Source organism: Oncorhynchus keta, unplaced genomic scaffold, assembly GCF_023373465.1.
Source record: "Oncorhynchus keta strain PuntledgeMale-10-30-2019 unplaced genomic scaffold, Oket_V2 Un_contig_6513_pilon_pilon, whole genome shotgun sequence".
NCBI lineage: Eukaryota > Metazoa > Chordata > Actinopteri > Salmoniformes > Salmonidae > Oncorhynchus > Oncorhynchus keta.
Window position 1 is genome coordinate 93,803 of NW_026288907.1, and position 20,097 is coordinate 113,899.

General features: G+C 42.3%; 19 non-coding genes across 19 annotated transcripts; all 19 read left to right on the forward strand.

Moving 5' to 3' along the window:
* Window positions 1–2,086: 2,086 nt before the first annotated feature.
* On the forward strand, window positions 2,087–2,193 carry LOC118383837 (U6 spliceosomal RNA). Its single transcript, XR_004825737.2, has one exon. It is a non-coding gene; the product is annotated as a U6 spliceosomal RNA (small nuclear RNA).
* Window positions 2,194–3,047: 854 nt separating this feature from the next.
* LOC118383838 (U6 spliceosomal RNA) lies at window positions 3,048–3,154 on the forward strand. The gene has a single exon (XR_004825738.2). It is a non-coding gene; the product is annotated as a U6 spliceosomal RNA (small nuclear RNA).
* Window positions 3,155–4,004: 850 nt separating this feature from the next.
* LOC127925974 (U6 spliceosomal RNA) lies at window positions 4,005–4,111 on the forward strand. The gene has a single exon (XR_008122991.1). It is a non-coding gene; the product is annotated as a U6 spliceosomal RNA (small nuclear RNA).
* Window positions 4,112–4,962: 851 nt separating this feature from the next.
* On the forward strand, window positions 4,963–5,069 carry LOC127925975 (U6 spliceosomal RNA). The gene has a single exon (XR_008122992.1). It is a non-coding gene; the product is annotated as a U6 spliceosomal RNA (small nuclear RNA).
* An 850-nt stretch (window positions 5,070–5,919) lies between these two features.
* On the forward strand, window positions 5,920–6,026 carry LOC127925947 (U6 spliceosomal RNA). Its single transcript, XR_008122964.1, has one exon. It is a non-coding gene; the product is annotated as a U6 spliceosomal RNA (small nuclear RNA).
* Window positions 6,027–6,877: 851 nt separating this feature from the next.
* On the forward strand, window positions 6,878–6,984 carry LOC127925948 (U6 spliceosomal RNA). The gene has a single exon (XR_008122965.1). It is a non-coding gene; the product is annotated as a U6 spliceosomal RNA (small nuclear RNA).
* Window positions 6,985–7,834: 850 nt separating this feature from the next.
* LOC127925949 (U6 spliceosomal RNA) lies at window positions 7,835–7,941 on the forward strand. Its single transcript, XR_008122966.1, has one exon. It is a non-coding gene; the product is annotated as a U6 spliceosomal RNA (small nuclear RNA).
* Window positions 7,942–8,791: 850 nt separating this feature from the next.
* LOC127925946 (U6 spliceosomal RNA) lies at window positions 8,792–8,897 on the forward strand. The gene has a single exon (XR_008122963.1). It is a non-coding gene; the product is annotated as a U6 spliceosomal RNA (small nuclear RNA).
* Window positions 8,898–9,744: 847 nt separating this feature from the next.
* Window positions 9,745–9,851, forward strand: LOC118383836 (U6 spliceosomal RNA). Its single transcript, XR_004825736.2, has one exon. It is a non-coding gene; the product is annotated as a U6 spliceosomal RNA (small nuclear RNA).
* An 850-nt stretch (window positions 9,852–10,701) lies between these two features.
* LOC127925950 (U6 spliceosomal RNA) lies at window positions 10,702–10,808 on the forward strand. The gene has a single exon (XR_008122967.1). It is a non-coding gene; the product is annotated as a U6 spliceosomal RNA (small nuclear RNA).
* An 851-nt stretch (window positions 10,809–11,659) lies between these two features.
* LOC127925965 (U6 spliceosomal RNA) lies at window positions 11,660–11,766 on the forward strand. The gene has a single exon (XR_008122982.1). It is a non-coding gene; the product is annotated as a U6 spliceosomal RNA (small nuclear RNA).
* Window positions 11,767–12,616: 850 nt separating this feature from the next.
* LOC127925951 (U6 spliceosomal RNA) lies at window positions 12,617–12,723 on the forward strand. Its single transcript, XR_008122968.1, has one exon. It is a non-coding gene; the product is annotated as a U6 spliceosomal RNA (small nuclear RNA).
* An 849-nt stretch (window positions 12,724–13,572) lies between these two features.
* LOC127925966 (U6 spliceosomal RNA) lies at window positions 13,573–13,679 on the forward strand. Its single transcript, XR_008122983.1, has one exon. It is a non-coding gene; the product is annotated as a U6 spliceosomal RNA (small nuclear RNA).
* Window positions 13,680–14,531: 852 nt separating this feature from the next.
* LOC127925952 (U6 spliceosomal RNA) lies at window positions 14,532–14,638 on the forward strand. Its single transcript, XR_008122969.1, has one exon. It is a non-coding gene; the product is annotated as a U6 spliceosomal RNA (small nuclear RNA).
* Window positions 14,639–15,484: 846 nt separating this feature from the next.
* Window positions 15,485–15,591, forward strand: LOC127925967 (U6 spliceosomal RNA). Its single transcript, XR_008122984.1, has one exon. It is a non-coding gene; the product is annotated as a U6 spliceosomal RNA (small nuclear RNA).
* Window positions 15,592–16,441: 850 nt separating this feature from the next.
* LOC127925953 (U6 spliceosomal RNA) lies at window positions 16,442–16,548 on the forward strand. The gene has a single exon (XR_008122970.1). It is a non-coding gene; the product is annotated as a U6 spliceosomal RNA (small nuclear RNA).
* An 850-nt stretch (window positions 16,549–17,398) lies between these two features.
* Window positions 17,399–17,505, forward strand: LOC127925954 (U6 spliceosomal RNA). The gene has a single exon (XR_008122971.1). It is a non-coding gene; the product is annotated as a U6 spliceosomal RNA (small nuclear RNA).
* Window positions 17,506–18,360: 855 nt separating this feature from the next.
* On the forward strand, window positions 18,361–18,467 carry LOC127925955 (U6 spliceosomal RNA). Its single transcript, XR_008122972.1, has one exon. It is a non-coding gene; the product is annotated as a U6 spliceosomal RNA (small nuclear RNA).
* An 852-nt stretch (window positions 18,468–19,319) lies between these two features.
* LOC127925956 (U6 spliceosomal RNA) lies at window positions 19,320–19,426 on the forward strand. Its single transcript, XR_008122973.1, has one exon. It is a non-coding gene; the product is annotated as a U6 spliceosomal RNA (small nuclear RNA).
* The last annotated feature ends 671 nt before the right edge of the window (window positions 19,427–20,097 follow it).

Sequence of the window (20,097 nt, forward strand, 5' to 3'; positions counted from 1 at the left end):
AACACATTAGATCTGGTAGAAGATATGAATGTAGGAGAATAAAACACATTAGATCTGGTAGAAGATATGAATGTAGGAGAATAAAACACATTAGATCTGGTAGAAGATATGAATGTAGGAGAATAAAACACATTAGATCTGGTAGAAGATATGAATGCAGGAGAATATAACTGGTCCTTCTGTAGCTCAGATCTGGTAGAAGCATGAATGTAGGAGAATATAACACATTAGATCTGGTGGATGAATGGGTTCAATCCCGGGATAAAACACATTAGATCTGGTAGAAGATAGAATGTAGGAGAATAAAACACATGACTGTAAGATATGAATTTGGATAAAGCGTCTGCTGAAATGGAATAAAACACATTATCTTAGAATTATTATTATGAATTATATAACACATTAGATCTGGTAGAAGATATGAATGCAGGAGAATATAACACATTAGATCTGGTAGAAGATATGAATGCAGGAGAATATAACACATTAGATCTGGTAGAAGATATGAATGTAGGAGAATAAAACACATTAGATCTGGTAGAAGATAATACAAAGAAAAAAACAAAACAAAAATGGTACCATCTTTGAAATGCAAGAGAAAGGCCATTCCAGCCCAGGTGCAATTTAGATATTGGCCACTAGATGGCAGCAGCGTACATGCACAGTTTTAGTCTGATCCAATGAACCATTGCATTTCTGTAAAAAAAAAATTGTATGAAGACTGCCAAAATGTGCTTAGTTTGTTAATGAACTATTCATGTTCAAAACTGCACTCTCCTCAAACAATAGCAATGGTATTCTTTCACTGTAATAGCTACTGTAAATTAGACAGTGCAGTTAGATTAAGAAGAATTTAAGCTTTCTGCCAATATCAGATATGTCTATGTCCTGGGAAATGTTCTTGTTACTGACAACCTCATGCTAATCGCATTGTTAAATCAACCGTGCCGCAGGGTACCCAGGGGAAGGGGGGGCGTAGGGAAAGGGAAGAGTGCCTGGATTCAGGGGGTGGGTGGTGACGCTGGAGGCAGCAGCGAGCCCCAATCCCTGCTGCAGCACCATCCTCTCCCTCTCCTTCTGACGCCGGGAGTACCTGAAACAGGGAGAGAAAACAAACACATACCGTCACTCAGATTGTCATTAGTCACGTCACACATGTAACAAGTCCTTCATAAGTTAACCACTGACTGATGACTGACTTTGATTCAGCTCAAAGAGCTGGTTGGTCTGGGCCATCAACCTCGGGCCACGTAGTCTGCCAGAATGAGCACGCACCTGCTCTTCTTTACACCTGGAGACTGCATGGCTCTAGGATGGATTTGGCAGAGCTGACTGCAAATGGCCTCCACCAAATGGCTGGTGCCCGGCTAATTTGCAGGGCCCGAGTTGAGTCTGAGAAGGCAACTGAAACAGGAGATAAATAATTAGAGAACATTCAAAAATAATGAGAGCCATCACCTGACCTTCATATGCATTTAATGTAGCGGCAATATAATCGTGAAGGACATGAACACTAACAACATACCGTCGGAGAGTCTTTTCCTAGGATAATGGACGACTTCCCCTTCGTTGCCTTGAACCACCCCTGAACAATCCTCCCCTGGTGTTGGGAAGGGTAGATCAAGCGCTGCTTGAACATAACAAACTTGAATGACACAACATTTTAAACAGACATCAAAGTCAGACTCAGACTCTCTCTCTCTCTCCCTCTACTAATTGGGGAGTTAGTTATAAGTATCCTTGGCCAGGCCATGTTGCAGAAAGGAAGGGTGGGAAGTGGTCGGGGCAGGGGAACAAAGACTTGGGGAGGAGCAACTAAAAGCAGCATGTGAGGGAGGGGTTACAGACCAAGAGTCCTGAATCATAAAAGGCTTTGTTTTTAAACTACATTTTAGTCTAAGATCAATCATTAAAAAATCTCAAGTCAATTCTATTTCAAGTTCTACATCTCCAAATAAAGTTTAAACATCACAGCAATATTCTAGGGGTGGTTTTTGAGGGTCTGAACTCTGTTTGACCCCAACCACGACCAGAACCTTCAGAGGGGTTGTGGTCTATATATGAGGGCCTCTCAGAGCTTTGTATTGTGCTCGCTTTGGCAGCACATATACTAAAATTGGATCGATACAGAGAAGATTAGCATGGCCCCTGCGAAAGGATGACACGCAAATCCGTGAAGCGCTCCTTATTTTCCTCACACGTTGAGAAATTGGAACCAAACAGAGAAGATTGGGCGGTAGTGACCCGGGGAAAATAAATTGTCCATTCCCCTCAGTCTAGTCTAAGGAGGAGGGGAAATGCTGGATGAGAGAAGCTCAGTCTACAGTAGAATGACAGGAAAATTTGTGAAGCCTTCCTTATTTTGAAATGGGGAGTGAGACAAGGTTGCAGCCTGAGACCAACTTTATTCAACATGTAGACAAATAATTGGCGAGTTAGGCACGGTTGCAGTCTGAGTTCAACTTTATTCAAAGTTTAGAAATGAATTGGGGAGTGAGACAAGGTTGCACTCTGAGTCCAACTTTATTCAACATCTACAAATGAATTGGAGAGAGACTTGGGTTCAATTTTAGTCCAGTTGTATTAAACATAACAAACTTGAATGTCACAACATTTTAAACAGACATCAAAGTCAGACTCAGACTCTCTCTCTCTCTCTCTCCCTCTACTAATTGGGGAGTTAGTTATAAGTATCTTTGGCCAGGCCATGTTGCAGAAAACGGGGGAAGGGTGGGAAGTGGTCGGGGCAGGGGAACAAAGACTTGGGGAGGAGCAACTAAAAGCAGCAGGTGAGGGAGGGGTTACAGACCAAGAGTCCTGAATCATAAAAGGCTTTGTTTTTAAACTACATTTTAGTCTAAGATCAATCTTTAAAAAATCTCAAGTCAATTCTATTTCAAGTTCTACATCTCCAAATAAAGTTTAAACATCACAGCAATATTCTAGGGGTGGTTTTTGAGGGTCTGAACTCTGTTTGACCCCAACCACGACCAGAACCTTCAGAGGGGTTGTGGTCTATATATGAGGGCCTCTCAGAGCTTTGTATTGTGCTCGCTTTGGCAGCACATATACTAAAATTGGATCGATACAGAGAAGATTAGCATGGCCCCTGCGAAAGGATGACACGCAAATCCGTGAAGCGCTCCTTATTTTCCTCACACGTTGAGAAATTGGAACCAAACAGAGAAGATTGGGCGGTAGTGACCCGGGGAAAATAAATTGTCCATTCCCCTCAGTCTAGTCTAAGGAGGAGGGGAAATGCTGGATGAGAGAAGCTCAGTCTACAGTAGAATGACAGGAAAATTTGTGAAGCCTTCCTTATTTTGAAATGGGGAGTGAGACAAGGTTGCAGCCTGAGACCAACTTTATTCAACATGTAGACAAATAATTGGCGAGTTAGGCACGGTTGCAGTCTGAGTTCAACTTTATTCAAAGTTTAGAAATGAATTGGGGAGTGAGACAAGGTTGCACTCTGAGTCCAACTTTATTCAACATCTACAAATGAATTGGAGAGAGACTTGGGTTCAATTTTAGTCCAGTTGTATTAAACATAACAAACTTGAATGTCACAACATTTTAAACAGACATCAAAGTCAGACTCAGACTCTCTCTCTCTCTCTCCCTCTACTAATTGGGGAGTTAGTTATAAGTATCTTTGGCCAGGCCATGTTGCAGAAAACGGGGAAGGGTGGGAAGTGGTCGGGGCAGGGGAACAAAGACTTGGGGAGGAGCAACTAAAAGCAGCAGGTGAGGGAGGGGTTACAGACCAAGAGTCCTGAATCATAAAAGGCTTTGTTTTTAAACTACATTTTAGTCTAAGATCAATCTTTAAAAATCTCAAGTCAATTCTATTTCAAGTTCTACATCTCCAAATAAAGTTTAAACATCACAGCAATATTCTAGGGGTGGTTTTTGAGGGTCTGAACTCTGTTTGACCCCAACCACGACCAGAACCTTCAGAGGGGTTGTGGTCTATATATGAGGGCCTCTCAGAGCTTTGTATTGTGCTCGCTTTGGCAGCACATATACTAAAATTGGATCGATACAGAGAAGATTAGCATGGCCCCTGCGAAAGGATGACACGCAAATCCGTGAAGCGCTCCTTATTTTCCTCACACGTTGAGAAATTGGAACCAAACAGAGAAGATTGGGCGGTAGTGACCCGGGGAAAATAAATTGTCCATTCCCCTCAGTCTAGTCTAAGGAGGAGGGGAAATGCTGGATGAGAGAAGCTCAGTCTACAGTAGAATGACAGGAAAATTTGTGAAGCCTTCCTTATTTTGAAATGGGGAGTGAGACAAGGTTGCAGCCTGAGACCAACTTTATTCAACATGTAGACAAATAATTGGCGAGTTAGGCACGGTTGCAGTCTGAGTTCAACTTTATTCAAAGTTTAGAAATGAATTGGGGAGTGAGACAAGGTTGCACTCTGAGTCCAACTTTATTCAACATCTACAAATGAATTGGAGAGAGACTTGGGTTCAATTTTAGTCCAGTTGTATTAAACATAACAAACTTGAATGTCACAACATTTTAAACAGACATCAAAGTCAGACTCAGACTCTCTCTCTCTCTCTCCCTCTACTAATTGGGGAGTTAGTTATAAGTATCTTTGGCCAGGCCATGTTGCAGAAAACGGGGAAGGGTGGGAAGTGGTCGGGGCAGGGGAACAAAGACTTGGGGAGGAGCAACTAAAAGCAGCAGGTGAGGGAGGGGTTACAGACCAAGAGTCCTGAATCATAAAAGGCTTTGTTTTTAAACTACATTTTAGTCTAAGATCAATCTTTAAAAAATCTCAAGTCAATTCTATTTCAAGTTCTACATCTCCAAATAAAGTTTAAACATCACAGCAATATTCTAGGGGTGGTTTTTGAGGGTCTGAACTCTGTTTGACCCCAACCACGACCAGAACCTTCAGAGGGGTTGTGGTCTATATATGAGGGCCTCTCAGAGCTTTGTATTGTGCTCGCTTTGGCAGCACATATACTAAAATTGGATCGATACAGAGAAGATTAGCATGGCCCCTGCGAAAGGATGACACGCAAATCCGTGAAGCGCTCCTTATTTTCCTCACACGTTGAGAAATTGGAACCAAACAGAGAAGATTGGGCGGTAGTGACCCGGGGAAAATAAATTGTCCATTCCCCTCAGTCTAGTCTAAGGAGGAGGGGAAATGCTGGATGAGAGAAGCTCAGTCTACAGTAGAATGACAGGAAAATTTGTGAAGCCTTCCTTATTTTGAAATGGGGAGTGAGACAAGGTTGCAGCCTGAGACCAACTTTATTCAACATGTAGACAAATAATTGGCGAGTTAGGCACGGTTGCAGTCTGAGTTCAACTTTATTCAAAGTTTAGAAATGAATTGGGGAGTGAGACAAGGTTGCACTCTGAGTCCAACTTTATTCAACATCTACAAATGAATTGGAGAGAGACTTGGGTTCAATTTTAGTCCAGTTGTATTAAACATAACAAACTTGAATGTCACAACATTTTAAACAGACATCAAAGTCAGACTCAGACTCTCTCTCTCTCTCCCTCTACTAATTGGGGAGTTAGTTATAAGTATCTTTGGCCAGGCCATGTTGCAGAAAACGGGGGAAGGGTGGGAAGTGGTCGGGGCAGGGGAACAAAGACTTGGGGAGGAGCAACTAAAAGCAGCAGGTGAGGGAGGGGTTACAGACCAAGAGTCCTGAATCATAAAAGGCTTTGTTTTTAAACTACATTTTAGTCTAAGATCAATCTTTAAAAAATCTCAAGTCAATTCTATTTCAAGTTCTACATCTCCAAATAAAGTTTAAACATCACAGCAATATTCTAGGGGTGGTTTTTGAGGGTCTGAACTCTGTTTGACCCCAACCACGACCAGAACCTTCAGAGGGGTTGTGGTCTATATATGAGGGCCTCTCAGAGCTTTGTATTGTGCTCGCTTTGGCAGCACATATACTAAAATTGGATCGATACAGAGAAGATTAGCATGGCCCCTGCGAAAGGATGACACGCAAATCCGTGAAGCGCTCCTTATTTTCCTCACACGTTGAGAAATTGGAACCAAACAGAGAAGATTGGGCGGTAGTGACCCGGGGAAAATAAATTGTCCATTCCCCTCAGTCTAGTCTAAGGAGGAGGGGAAATGCTGGATGAGAGAAGCTCAGTCTACAGTAGAATGACAGGAAAATTTGTGAAGCCTTCCTTATTTTGAAATGGGGAGTGAGACAAGGTTGCAGCCTGAGACCAACTTTATTCAACATGTAGACAAATAATTGGCGAGTTAGGCACGGTTGCAGTCTGAGTTCAACTTTATTCAAAGTTTAGAAATGAATTGGGGAGTGAGACAAGGTTGCACTCTGAGTCCAACTTTATTCAACATCTACAAATGAATTGGAGAGAGACTTGGGTTCAATTTTAGTCCAGTTGTATTAAACATAACAAACTTGAATGTCACAACATTTTAAACAGACATCAAAGTCAGACTCAGACTCTCTCTCTCTCTCTCCCTCTACTAATTGGGGAGTTAGTTATAAGTATCTTTGGCCAGGCCATGTTGCAGAAAACGGGGGAAGGGTGGGAAGTGGTCGGGGCAGGGGAACAAAGACTTGGGGAGGAGCAACTAAAAGCAGCAGGTGAGGGAGGGGTTACAGACCAAGAGTCCTGAATCATAAAAGGCTTTGTTTTTAAACTACATTTTAGTCTAAGATCAATCTTTAAAAATCTCAAGTCAATTCTATTTCAAGTTCTACATCTCCAAATAAAGTTTAAACATCACAGCAATATTCTAGGGGTGGTTTTTGAGGGTCTGAACTCTGTTTGACCCCAACCACGACCAGAACCTTCAGAGGGGTTGTGGTCTATATATGAGGGCCTCTCAGAGCTTTGTATTGTGCTCGCTTTGGCAGCACATATACTAAAATTGGATCGATACAGAGAAGATTAGCATGGCCCCTGCGAAAGGATGACACGCAAATCCGTGAAGCGCTCCTTATTTTCCTCACACGTTGAGAAATTGGAACCAAACAGAGAAGATTGGGCGGTAGTGACCCGGGGAAAATAAATTGTCCATTCCCCTCAGTCTAGTCTAAGGAGGAGGGGAAATGCTGGATGAGAGAAGCTCAGTCTACAGTAGAATGACAGGAAAATTTGTGAAGCCTTCCTTATTTTGAAATGGGGAGTGAGACAAGGTTGCAGCCTGAGACCAACTTTATTCAACATGTAGACAAATAATTGGCGAGTTAGGCACGGTTGCAGTCTGAGTTCAACTTTATTCAAAGTTTAGAAATGAATTGGGGAGTGAGACAAGGTTGCACTCTGAGTCCAACTTTATTCAACATCTACAAATGAATTGGAGAGAGACTTGGGTTCAATTTTAGTCCAGTTGTATTAAACATAACAAACTTGAATGTCACAACATTTTAAACAGACATCAAAGTCAGACTCAGACTCTCTCTCTCTCTCTCCTCTACTAATTGGGGAGTTAGTTATAAGTATCTTTGGCCAGGCCATGTTGCAGAAAACGGGGAAGGGTGGGAAGTGGTCGGGGCAGGGGAACAAAGACTTGGGGAGGAGCAACTAAAAGCAGCAGGTGAGGGAGGGGTTACAGACCAAGAGTCCTGAATCATAAAAGGCTTTGTTTTTAAACTACATTTTAGTCTAAGATCAATCTTTAAAAAATCTCAAGTCAATTCTATTTCAAGTTCTACATCTCCAAATAAAGTTTAAACATCACAGCAATATTCTAGGGGTGGTTTTTGAGGGTCTGAACTCTGTTTGACCCCAACCACGACCAGAACCTTCAGAGGGGTTGTGGTCTATATATGAGGGCCTCTCAGAGCTTTGTATTGTGCTCGCTTTGGCAGCACATATACTAAAATTGGATCGATACAGAGAAGATTAGCATGGCCCCTGCGAAAGGATGACACGCAAATCCGTGAAGCGCTCCTTATTTTCCTCACACGTTGAGAAATTGGAACCAAACAGAGAAGATTGGGCGGTAGTGACCCGGGGAAAATAAATTGTCCATTCCCCTCAGTCTAGTCTAAGGAGGAGGGGAAATGCTGGATGAGAGAAGCTCAGTCTACAGTAGAATGACAGGAAAATTTGTGAAGCCTTCCTTATTTTGAAATGGGGAGTGAGACAAGGTTGCAGCCTGAGACCAACTTTATTCAACATGTAGACAAATAATTGGCGAGTTAGGCACGGTTGCAGTCTGAGTTCAACTTTATTCAAAGTTTAGAAATGAATTGGGGAGTGAGACAAGGTTGCACTCTGAGTCCAACTTTATTCAACATCTACAAATGAATTGGAGAGAGACTTGGGTTCAATTTTAGTCCAGTTGTATTAAACATAACAAACTTGAATGTCACAACATTTTAAACAGACATCAAAGTCAGACTCAGACTCTCTCTCTCTCTCTCCCTCTACTAATTGGGGAGTTAGTTATAAGTATCTTTGGCCAGGCCATGTTGCAGAAAACGGGGAAGGGTGGGAAGTGGTCGGGGCAGGGGAACAAAGACTTGGGGAGGAGCAACTAAAAGCAGCAGGTGAGGGAGGGGTTACAGACCAAGAGTCCTGAATCATAAAAGGCTTTGTTTTTAAACTACATTTTAGTCTAAGATCAATCTTAAAAAATCTCAAGTCAATTCTATTTCAAGTTCTACATCTCCAAATAAAGTTTAAACATCACAGCAATATTCTAGGGGTGGTTTTTGAGGGTCTGAACTCTGTTTGACCCCAACCACGACCAGAACCTTCAGAGGGGTTGTGGTCTATATATGAGGGCCTCTCAGAGCTTTGTATTGTGCTCGCTTGGCAGCACATATACTAAAATTGGATCGATACAGAGAAGATTAGCATGGCCCCTGCGAAAGGATGACACGCAAATCCGTGAAGCGCTCCTTATTTTCCTCACACGTTGAGAAATTGGAACCAAACAGAGAAGATTGGGCGGTAGTGACCCGGGGAAAATAAATTGTCCATTCCCCTCAGTCTAGTCTAAGGAGGAGGGGAAATGCTGGATGAGAGAAGCTCAGTCTACAGTAGAATGACAGGAAAATTTGTGAAGCCTTCCTTATTTTGAAATGGGGAGTGAGACAAGGTTGCAGCCTGAGACCAACTTTATTCAACATGTAGACAAATAATTGGCGAGTTAGGCACGGTTGCAGTCTGAGTTCAACTTTATTCAAAGTTTAGAAATGAATTGGGGAGTGAGACAAGGTTGCACTCTGAGTCCAACTTTATTCAACATCTACAAATGAATTGGAGCGAGACTTGGGTTCAATTTTAGTCCAGTTGTATTAAACATAACAAACTTGAATGTCACAACATTTTAAACAGACATCAAAGTCAGACTCAGACTCTCTCTCTCTCCCTCTACTAATTGGGGAGTTAGTTATAAGTATCTTTGGCCAGGCCATGTTGCAGAAAACGGGGAAGGGTGGGAAGTGGTCGGGGCAGGGGAACAAAGACTTGGGGAGGAGCAACTAAAAGCAGCAGGTGAGGGAGGGGTTACAGACCAAGAGTCCTGAATCATAAAAGGCTTTGTTTTTAAACTACATTTTAGTCTAAGATCAATCTTTAAAAAATCTCAAGTCAATTCTATTTCAAGTTCTACATCTCCAAATAAAGTTTAAACATCACAGCAATATTCTAGGGGTGGTTTTTGAGGGTCTGAACTCTGTTTGACCCCAACCACGACCAGAACCTTCAGAGGGGTTGTGGTCTATATATGAGGGCCTCTCAGAGCTTTGTATTGTGCTCGCTTTGGCAGCACATATACTAAAATTGGATCGATACAGAGAAGATTAGCATGGCCCCTGCGAAAGGATGACACGCAAATCCGTGAAGCGCTCCTTATTTTCCTCACACGTTGAGAAATTGGAACCAAACAGAGAAGATTGGGCGGTAGTGACCCGGGGAAAATAAATTGTCCATTCCCCTCAGTCTAGTCTAAGGAGGAGGGGAAATGCTGGATGAGAGAAGCTCAGTCTACAGTAGAATGACAGGAAAATTTGTGAAGCCTTCCTTATTTTGAAATGGGGAGTGAGACAAGGTTGCAGCCTGAGACCAACTTTATTCAACATGTAGACAAATAATTGGCGAGTTAGGCACGGTTGCAGTCTGAGTTCAACTTTATTCAAAGTTTAGAAATGAATTGGGGAGTGAGACAAGGTTGCACTCTGAGTCCAACTTTATTCAACATCTACAAATGAATTGGAGAGAGACTTGGGTTCAATTTTAGTCCAGTTGTATTAAACATAACAAACTTGAATGTCACAACATTTTAAACAGACATCAAAGTCAGACTCAGACTCTCTCTCTCTCTCTCTCCCTACTAATTGGGGAGTTAGTTATAAGTATCTTTGGCCAGGCCATGTTGCAGAAAACGGGGAAGGGTGGGAAGTGGTCGGGGCAGGGGAACAAAGACTTGGGGAGGAGCAACTAAAAGCAGCAGGTGAGGGAGGGGTTACAGACCAAGAGTCCTGAATCATAAAAGGCTTTGTTTTTAAACTACATTTTAGTCTAAGATCAATCTTTAAAAATCTCAAGTCAATTCTATTTCAAGTTCTACATCTCCAAATAAAGTTTAAACATCACAGCAATATTCTAGGGGTGGTTTTTGAGGGTCTGAACTCTGTTTGACCCCAACCACGACCAGAACCTTCAGAGGGGTTGTGGTCTATATATGAGGGCCTCTCAGAGCTTTGTATTGTGCTCGCTTTGGCAGCACATATACTAAAATTGGATCGATACAGAGAAGATTAGCATGGCCCCTGCGAAAGGATGACACGCAAATCCGTGAAGCGCTCCTTATTTTCCTCACACGTTGAGAAATTGGAACCAAACAGAGAAGATTGGGCGGTAGTGACCCGGGGAAAATAAATTGTCCATTCCCCTCAGTCTAGTCTAAGGAGGAGGGGAAATGCTGGATGAGAGAAGCTCAGTCTACAGTAGAATGACAGGAAAATTTGTGAAGCCTTCCTTATTTTGAAATGGGGAGTGAGACAAGGTTGCAGCCTGAGACCAACTTTATTCAACATGTAGACAAATAATTGGCGAGTTAGGCACGGTTGCAGTCTGAGTTCAACTTTATTCAAAGTTTAGAAATGAATTGGGGAGTGAGACAAGGTTGCACTCTGAGTCCAACTTTATTCAACATCTACAAATGAATTGGAGAGAGACTTGGGTTCAATTTTAGTCCAGTTGTATTAAACATAACAAACTTGAATGTCACAACATTTTAAACAGACATCAAAGTCAGACTCAGACTCTCTCTCTCTCTCTCCCTCTACTAATTGGGGAGTTAGTTATAAGTATCTTTGGCCAGGCCATGTTGCAGAAAACGGGGGAAGGGTGGGAAGTGGTCGGGGCAGGGGAACAAAGACTTGGGGAGGAGCAACTAAAAGCAGCAGGTGAGGGAGGGGTTACAGACCAAGAGTCCTGAATCATAAAAGGCTTTGTTTTTAAACTACATTTTAGTCTAAGATCAATCTTTAAAAATCTCAAGTCAATTCTATTTCAAGTTCTACATCTCCAAATAAAGTTTAAACATCACAGCAATATTCTAGGGGTGGTTTTTGAGGGTCTGAACTCTGTTTGACCCCAACCACGACCAGAACCTTCAGAGGGGTTGTGGTCTATATATGAGGGCCTCTCAGAGCTTTGTATTGTGCTCGCTTTGGCAGCACATATACTAAAATTGGATCGATACAGAGAAGATTAGCATGGCCCCTGCGAAAGGATGACACGCAAATCCGTGAAGCGCTCCTTATTTTCCTCACACGTTGAGAAATTGGAACCAAACAGAGAAGATTGGGCGGTAGTGACCCGGGAAAATAAATTGTCCATTCCCCTCAGTCTAGTCTAAGGAGGAGGGGAAATGCTGGATGAGAGAAGCTCAGTCTACAGTAGAATGACAGGAAAATTTGTGAAGCCTTCCTTATTTTGAAATGGGGAGTGAGACAAGGTTGCAGCCTGAGACCAACTTTATTCAACATGTAGACAAATAATTGGCGAGTTAGGCACGGTTGCAGTCTGAGTTCAACTTTATTCAAAGTTTAGAAATGAATTGGGGAGTGAGACAAGGTTGCACTCTGAGTCCAACTTTATTCAACATCTACAAATGAATTGGAGAGAGACTTGGGTTCAATTTTAGTCCAGTTGTATTAAACATAACAAACTTGAATGTCACAACATTTTAAACAGACATCAAAGTCAGACTCAGACTCTCTCTCTCTCTCTCCCTCTACTAATTGGGGAGTTAGTTATAAGTATCTTTGGCCAGGCCATGTTGCAGAAAACGGGGAAGGGTGGGAAGTGGTCGGGGCAGGGGAACAAAGACTTGGGGAGGAGCAACTAAAAGCAGCAGGTGAGGGAGGGGTTACAGACCAAGAGTCCTGAATCATAAAAGGCTTTGTTTTTAAACTACATTTTAGTCTAAGATCAATCTTTAAAAAATCTCAAGTCAATTCTATTTCAAGTTCTACATCTCCAAATAAAGTTTAAACATCACAGCAATATTCTAGGGGTGGTTTTTGAGGGTCTGAACTCTGTTTGACCCCAACCACGACCAGAACCTTCAGAGGGGTTGTGGTCTATATATGAGGGCCTCTCAGAGCTTTGTATTGTGCTCGCTTTGGCAGCACATATACTAAAATTGGATCGATACAGAGAAGATTAGCATGGCCCCTGCGAAAGGATGACACGCAAATCCGTGAAGCGCTCCTTATTTTCCTCACACGTTGAGAAATTGGAACCAAACAGAGAAGATTGGGCGGTAGTGACCCGGGGAAAATAAATTGTCCATTCCCCTCAGTCTAGTCTAAGGAGGAGGGGAAATGCTGGATGAGAGAAGCTCAGTCTACAGTAGAATGACAGGAAAATTTGTGAAGCCTTCCTTATTTTGAAATGGGGAGTGAGACAAGGTTGCAGCCTGAGACCAACTTTATTCAACATGTAGACAAATAATTGGCGAGTTAGGCACGGTTGCAGTCTGAGTTCAACTTTATTCAAAGTTTAGAAATGAATTGGGGAGTGAGACAAGGTTGCACTCTGAGTCCAACTTTATTCAACATCTACAAATGAATTGGAGAGAGACTTGGGTTCAATTTTAGTCCAGTTGTATTAAACATAACAAACTTGAATGTCACAACATTTTAAACAGACATCAAAGTCAGACTCAGACTCTCTCTCTCTCTCCCTCTACTAATTGGGGAGTTAGTTATAAGTATCTTTGGCCAGGCCATGTTGCAGAAAACGGGGAAGGGTGGGAAGTGGTCGGGGCAGGGGAACAAAGACTTGGGGAGGAGCAACTAAAAGCAGCAGGTGAGGGAGGGGTTACAGACCAAGAGTCCTGAATCATAAAAGGCTTTGTTTTTAAACTACATTTTAGTCTAAGATCAATCTTTAAAAAATCTCAAGTCAATTCTATTTCAAGTTCTACATCTCCAAATAAAGTTTAAACATCACAGCAATATTCTAGGGGTGGTTTTTGAGGGTCTGAACTCTGTTTGACCCCAACCACGACCAGAACCTTCAGAGGGGTTGTGGTCTATATATGAGGGCCTCTCAGAGCTTTGTATTGTGCTCGCTTTGGCAGCACATATACTAAAATTGGATCGATACAGAGAAGATTAGCATGGCCCCTGCGAAAGGATGACACGCAAATCCGTGAAGCGCTCCTTATTTTCCTCACACGTTGAGAAATTGGAACCAAACAGAGAAGATTGGGCGGTAGTGACCCGGGAAAATAAATTGTCCATTCCCCTCAGTCTAGTCTAAGGAGGAGGGGAAATGCTGGATGAGAGAAGCTCAGTCTACAGTAGAATGACAGGAAAATTTGTGAAGCCTTCCTTATTTTGAAATGGGGAGTGAGACAAGGTTGCAGCCTGAGACCAACTTTATTCAACATGTAGACAAATAATTGGCGAGTTAGGCACGGTTGCAGTCTGAGTTCAACTTTATTCAAAGTTTAGAAATGAATTGGGGAGTGAGACAAGGTTGCACTCTGAGTCCAACTTTATTCAACATCTACAAATGAATTGGAGAGAGACTTGGGTTCAATTTTAGTCCAGTTGTATTAAACATAACAAACTTGAATGTCACAACATTTTAAACAGACATCAAAGTCAGACTCAGACTCTCTCTCTCTCTCTCTCCCTCTACTAATTGGGGAGTTAGTTATAAGTATCTTTGGCCAGGCCATGTTGCAGAAAACGGGGAAGGGTGGGAAGTGGTCGGGGCAGGGGAACAAAGACTTGGGGAGGAGCAACTAAAAGCAGCAGGTGAGGGAGGGGTTACAGACCAAGAGTCCTGAATCATAAAAGGCTTTGTTTTTAAACTACATTTTAGTCTAAGATCAATCTTTAAAAAATCTCAAGTCAATTCTATTTCAAGTTCTACATCTCCAAATAAAGTTTAAACATCACAGCAATATTCTAGGGGTGGTTTTTGAGGGTCTGAACTCTGTTTGACCCCAACCACGACCAGAACCTTCAGAGGGGTTGTGGTCTATATATGAGGGCCTCTCAGAGCTTTGTATTGTGCTCGCTTTGGCAGCACATATACTAAAATTGGATCGATACAGAGAAGATTAGCATGGCCCCTGCGAAAGGATGACACGCAAATCCGTGAAGCGCTCCTTATTTTCCTCACACGTTGAGAAATTGGAACCAAACAGAGAAGATTGGGCGGTAGTGACCCGGGGAAAATAAATTGTCCATTCCCCTCAGTCTAGTCTAAGGAGGAGGGGAAATGCTGGATGAGAGAAGCTCAGTCTACAGTAGAATGACAGGAAAATTTGTGAAGCCTTCCTTATTTTGAAATGGGGAGTGAGACAAGGTTGCAGCCTGAGACCAACTTTATTCAACATGTAGACAAATAATTGGCGAGTTAGGCACGGTTGCAGTCTGAGTTCAACTTTATTCAAAGTTTAGAAATGAATTGGGGAGTGAGACAAGGTTGCACTCTGAGTCCAACTTTATTCAACATCTACAAATGAATTGGAGAGAGACTTGGGTTCAATTTTAGTCCAGTTGTATTAAACATAACAAACTTGAATGTCACAACATTTTAAACAGACATCAAAGTCAGACTCAGACTCTCTCTCTCTCCCTCTACTAATTGGGAGTTAGTTATAAGTATCTTTGGCCAGGCCATGTTGCAGAAAACGGGGAAGGGTGGGAAGTGGTCGGGGCAGGGGAACAAAGACTTGGGGAGGAGCAACTAAAAGCAGCAGGTGAGGGAGGGGTTACAGACCAAGAGTCCTGAATCATAAAAGGCTTTGTTTTTAAACTACATTTTAGTCTAAGATCAATCTTTAAAAAATCTCAAGTCAATTCTATTTCAAGTTCTACATCTCCAAATAAAGTTTAAACATCACAGCAATATTCTAGGGGTGGTTTTTGAGGGTCTGAACTCTGTTTGACCCCAACCACGACCAGAACCTTCAGAGGGGTTGTGGTCTATATATGAGGGCCTCTCAGAGCTTTGTATTGTGCTCGCTTTGGCAGCACATATACTAAAATTGGATCGATACAGAGAAGATTAGCATGGCCCCTGCGAAAGGATGACACGCAAATCCGTGAAGCGCTCCTTATTTTCCTCACACGTTGAGAAATTGGAACCAAACAGAGAAGATTGGGCGGTAGTGACCCGGGAAAATAAATTGTCCATTCCCCTCAGTCTAGTCTAAGGAGGAGGGGAAATGCTGGATGAGAGAAGCTCAGTCTACAGTAGAATGACAGGAAAATTTGTGAAGCCTTCCTTATTTTGAAATGGGGAGTGAGACAAGGTTGCAGCCTGAGACCAACTTTATTCAACATGTAGACAAATAATTGGCGAGTTAGGCACGGTTGCAGTCTGAGTTCAACTTTATTCAAAGTTTAGAAATGAATTGGGGAGTGAGACAAGGTTGCACTCTGAGTCCAACTTTATTCAACATCTACAAATGAATTGGAGAGAGACTTGGGTTCAATTTTAGTCCAGTTGTATTAAACATAACAAACTTGAATGTCACAACATTTTAAACAGACATCAAAGTCAGACTCAGACTCTCTCTCTCTCTCTCCCTCTACTAATTGGGGAGTTAGTTATAAGTATCTTTGGCCAGGCCATGTTGCAGAAAACGGGGGAAGGGTGGGAAGTGGTCGGGGCAGGGGAACAAAGACTTGGGGAGGAGCAACTAAAAGCAGCAGGTGAGGGAGGGGTTACAGACCAAGAGTCCTGAATCATAAAAGGCTTTGTTTTTAAACTACATTTTAGTCTAAGATCAATCTTTAAAAATCTCAAGTCAATTCTATTTCAAGTTCTACATCTCCAAATAAAGTTTAAACATCACAGCAATATTCTAGGGGTGGTTTTTGAGGGTCTGAACTCTGTTTGACCCCAACCACGACCAGAACCTTCAGAGGGGTTGTGGTCTATATATGAGGGCCTCTCAGAGCTTTGTATTGTGCTCGCTTTGGCAGCACATATACTAAAATTGGATCGATACAGAGAAGATTAGCATGGCCCCTGCGAAAGGATGACACGCAAATCCGTGAAGCGCTCCTTATTTTCCTCACACGTTGAGAAATTGGAACCAAACAGAGAAGATTGGGCGGTAGTGACCCGGGGAAAATAAATTGTCCATTCCCCTCAGTCTAGTCTAAGGAGGAGGGGAAATGCTGGATGAGAGAAGCTCAGTCTACAGTAGAATGACAGGAAAATTTGTGAAGCCTTCCTTATTTTGAAATGGGGAGTGAGACAAGGTTGCAGCCTGAGACCAACTTTATTCAACATGTAGACAAATAATTGGCGAGTTAGGCACGGTTGCAGTCTGAGTTCAACTTTATTCAAAGTTTAGAAATGAATTGGGGAGTGAGACAAGGTTGCACTCTGAGTCCAACTTTATTCAACATCTACAAATGAATTGGAGAGAGACTTGGGTTCAATTTTAGTCCAGTTGTATTAAACATAACAAACTTGAATGTCACAACATTTTAAACAGACATCAAAGTCAGACTCAGACTCTCTCTCTCTCTCCCTCTACTAATTGGGGAGTTAGTTATAAGTATCTTTGGCCAGGCCATGTTGCAGAAAACGGGGGAAGGGTGGGAAGTGGTCGGGGCAGGGGAACAAAGACTTGGGGAGGAGCAACTAAAAGCAGCAGGTGAGGGAGGGGTTACAGACCAAGAGTCCTGAATCATAAAAGGCTTTGTTTTTAAACTACATTTTAGTCTAAGATCAATCTTTAAAAAATCTCAAGTCAATTCTATTTCAAGTTCTACATCTCCAAATAAAGTTTAAACATCACAGCAATATTCTAGGGGTGGTTTTTGAGGGTCTGAACTCTGTTTGACCCCAACCACGACCAGAACCTTCAGAGGGGTTGTGGTCTATATATGAGGGCCTCTCAGAGCTTTGTATTGTGCTCGCTTTGGCAGCACATATACTAAAATTGGATCGATACAGAGAAGATTAGCATGGCCCCTGCGAAAGGATGACACGCAAATCCGTGAAGCGCTCCTTATTTTCCTCACACGTTGAGAAATTGGAACCAAACAGAGAAGATTGGGCGGTAGTGACCCGGGGAAAATAAATTGTCCATTCCCCTCAGTCTAGTCTAAGGAGGAGGGGAAATGCTGGATGAGAGAAGCTCAGTCTACAGTAGAATGACAGGAAAATTTGTGAAGCCTTCCTTATTTTGAAATGGGGAGTGAGACAAGGTTGCAGCCTGAGACCAACTTTATTCAACATGTAGACAAATAATTGGCGAGTTAGGCACGGTTGCAGTCTGAGTTCAACTTTATTCAAAGTTTAGAAATGAATTGGGGAGTGAGACAAGGTTGCACTCTGAGTCCAACTTTATTCAACATCTACAAATGAATTGGAGAGAGACTTGGGTTCAATTTTAGTCCAGTTGTATTAAACATAACAAACTTGAATGTCACAACATTTTAAACAGACATCAAAGTCAGACTCAGACTCTCTCTCTCTCTCTCTCCCTCTACTAATTGGGGAGTTAGTTATAAGTATCTTTGGCCAGGCCATGTTGCAGAAAACGGGGGAAGGGTGGGAAGTGGTCGGGGCAGGGGAACAAAGACTTGGGGAGGAGCAACTAAAAGCAGCAGGTGAGGGAGGGGTTACAGACCAAGAGTCCTGAATCATAAAAGGCTTTGTTTTTAAACTACATTTTAGTCTAAGATCAATCTTTAAAAAATCTCAAGTCAATTCTATTTCAAGTTCTACATCTCCAAATAAAGTTTAAACATCACAGCAATATTCTAGGGGTGGTTTTTGAGGGTCTGAACTCTGTTTGACTCCCAACCACGACCAGAACCTTCAGAGGGGTTGTGGTCTATATATGAGGGCCTCTCAGAGCTTTGTATTGTGCTCGCTTTGGCAGCACATATACTAAAATTGGATCGATACAGAGAAGATTAGCATGGCCCCTGCGAAAGGATGACACGCAAATCCGTGAAGCGCTCCTTATTTTCCTCACACGTTGAGAAATTGGAACCAAACAGAGAAGATTGGGCGGTAGTGACCCGGGGAAAATAAATTGTCCATTCCCCTCAGTCTAGTCTAAGGAGGAGGGGAAATGCTGGATGAGAGAAGCTCAGTCTACAGTAGAATGACAGGAAAATTTGTGAAGCCTTCCTTATTTTGAAATGGGGAGTGAGACAAGGTTGCAGCCTGAGACCAACTTTATTCAACATGTAGACAAATAATTGGCGAGTTAGGCACGGTTGCAGTCTGAGTTCAACTTTATTCAAAGTTTAGAAATGAATTGGGGAGTGAGACAAGGTTGCACTCTGAGTCCAACTTTATTCAACATCTACAAATGAATTGGAGAGAGACTTGGGTTCAATTTTAGTCCAGTTGTATTAAACATAACAAACTTGAATGTCACAACATTTTAAACAGACATCAAAGTCAGACTCAGACTCTCTCTCTCTCTCTCCCTCTACTAATTGGGGAGTTAGTTATAAGTATCTTTGGCCAGGCCATGTTGCAGAAAACGGGGGAAGGGTGGGAAGTGGTCGGGGCAGGGGAACAAAGACTTGGGGAGGAGCAACTAAAAGCAGCAGGTGAGGGAGGGGTTACAGACCAAGAGTCCTGAATCATAAAAGGCTTTGTTTTTAAACTACATTTTAGTCTAAGATCAATCTTTAAAAAATCTCAAGTCAATTCTATTTCAAGTTCTACATCTCCAAATAAAGTTTAAACATCACAGCAATATTCTAGGGGTGGTTTTTGAGGGTCTGAACTCTGTTTGACCCCAACCACGACCAGAACCTTCAGAGGGGTTGTGGTCTATATATGAGGGCCTCTCAGAGCTTTGTATTGTGCTCGCTTTGGCAGCACATATACTAAAATTGGATCGATACAGAGAAGATTAGCATGGCCCCTGCGAAAGGATGACACGCAAATCCGTGAAGCGCTCCTTATTTTCCTCACACGTTGAGAAATTGGAACCAAACAGAGAAGATTGGGCGGTAGTGACCCGGGGAAAATAAATTGTCCATTCCCCTCAGTCTAGTCTAAGGAGGAGGGGAAATGCTGGATGAGAGAAGCTCAGTCTACAGTAGAATGACAGGAAAATTTGTGAAGCCTTCCTTATTTTGAAATGGGGAGTGAGACAAGGTTGCAGCCTGAGACCAACTTTATTCAACATGTAGACAAATAATTGGCGAGTTAGGCACGGTTGCAGTCTGAGTTCAACTTTATTCAAAGTTTAGAAATGAATTGGGGAGTGAGACAAGGTTGCACTCTGAGTCCAACTTTATTCAACATCTACAAATGAATTGGAGAGAGACTTGGGTTCAATTTTAGTCCAGTTGTATTAAACATAACAAACTTGAATGTCACAACATTTTAAACAGACATCAAAGTCAGACTCAGACTCTCTCTCTCTCTCTCTCCCTCTACTAATTGGGGAGTTAGTTATAAGTATCTTTGGCCAGGCCATGTTGCAGAAAACGGGGGAAGGGTGGGAAGTGGTCGGGGCAGGGGAACAAAGACTTGGGGAGGAGCAACTAAAAGCAGCAGGTGAGGGAGGGGTTACAGACCAAGAGTCCTGAATCATAAAAGGCTTTGTTTTTAAACTACATTTTAGTCTAAGAT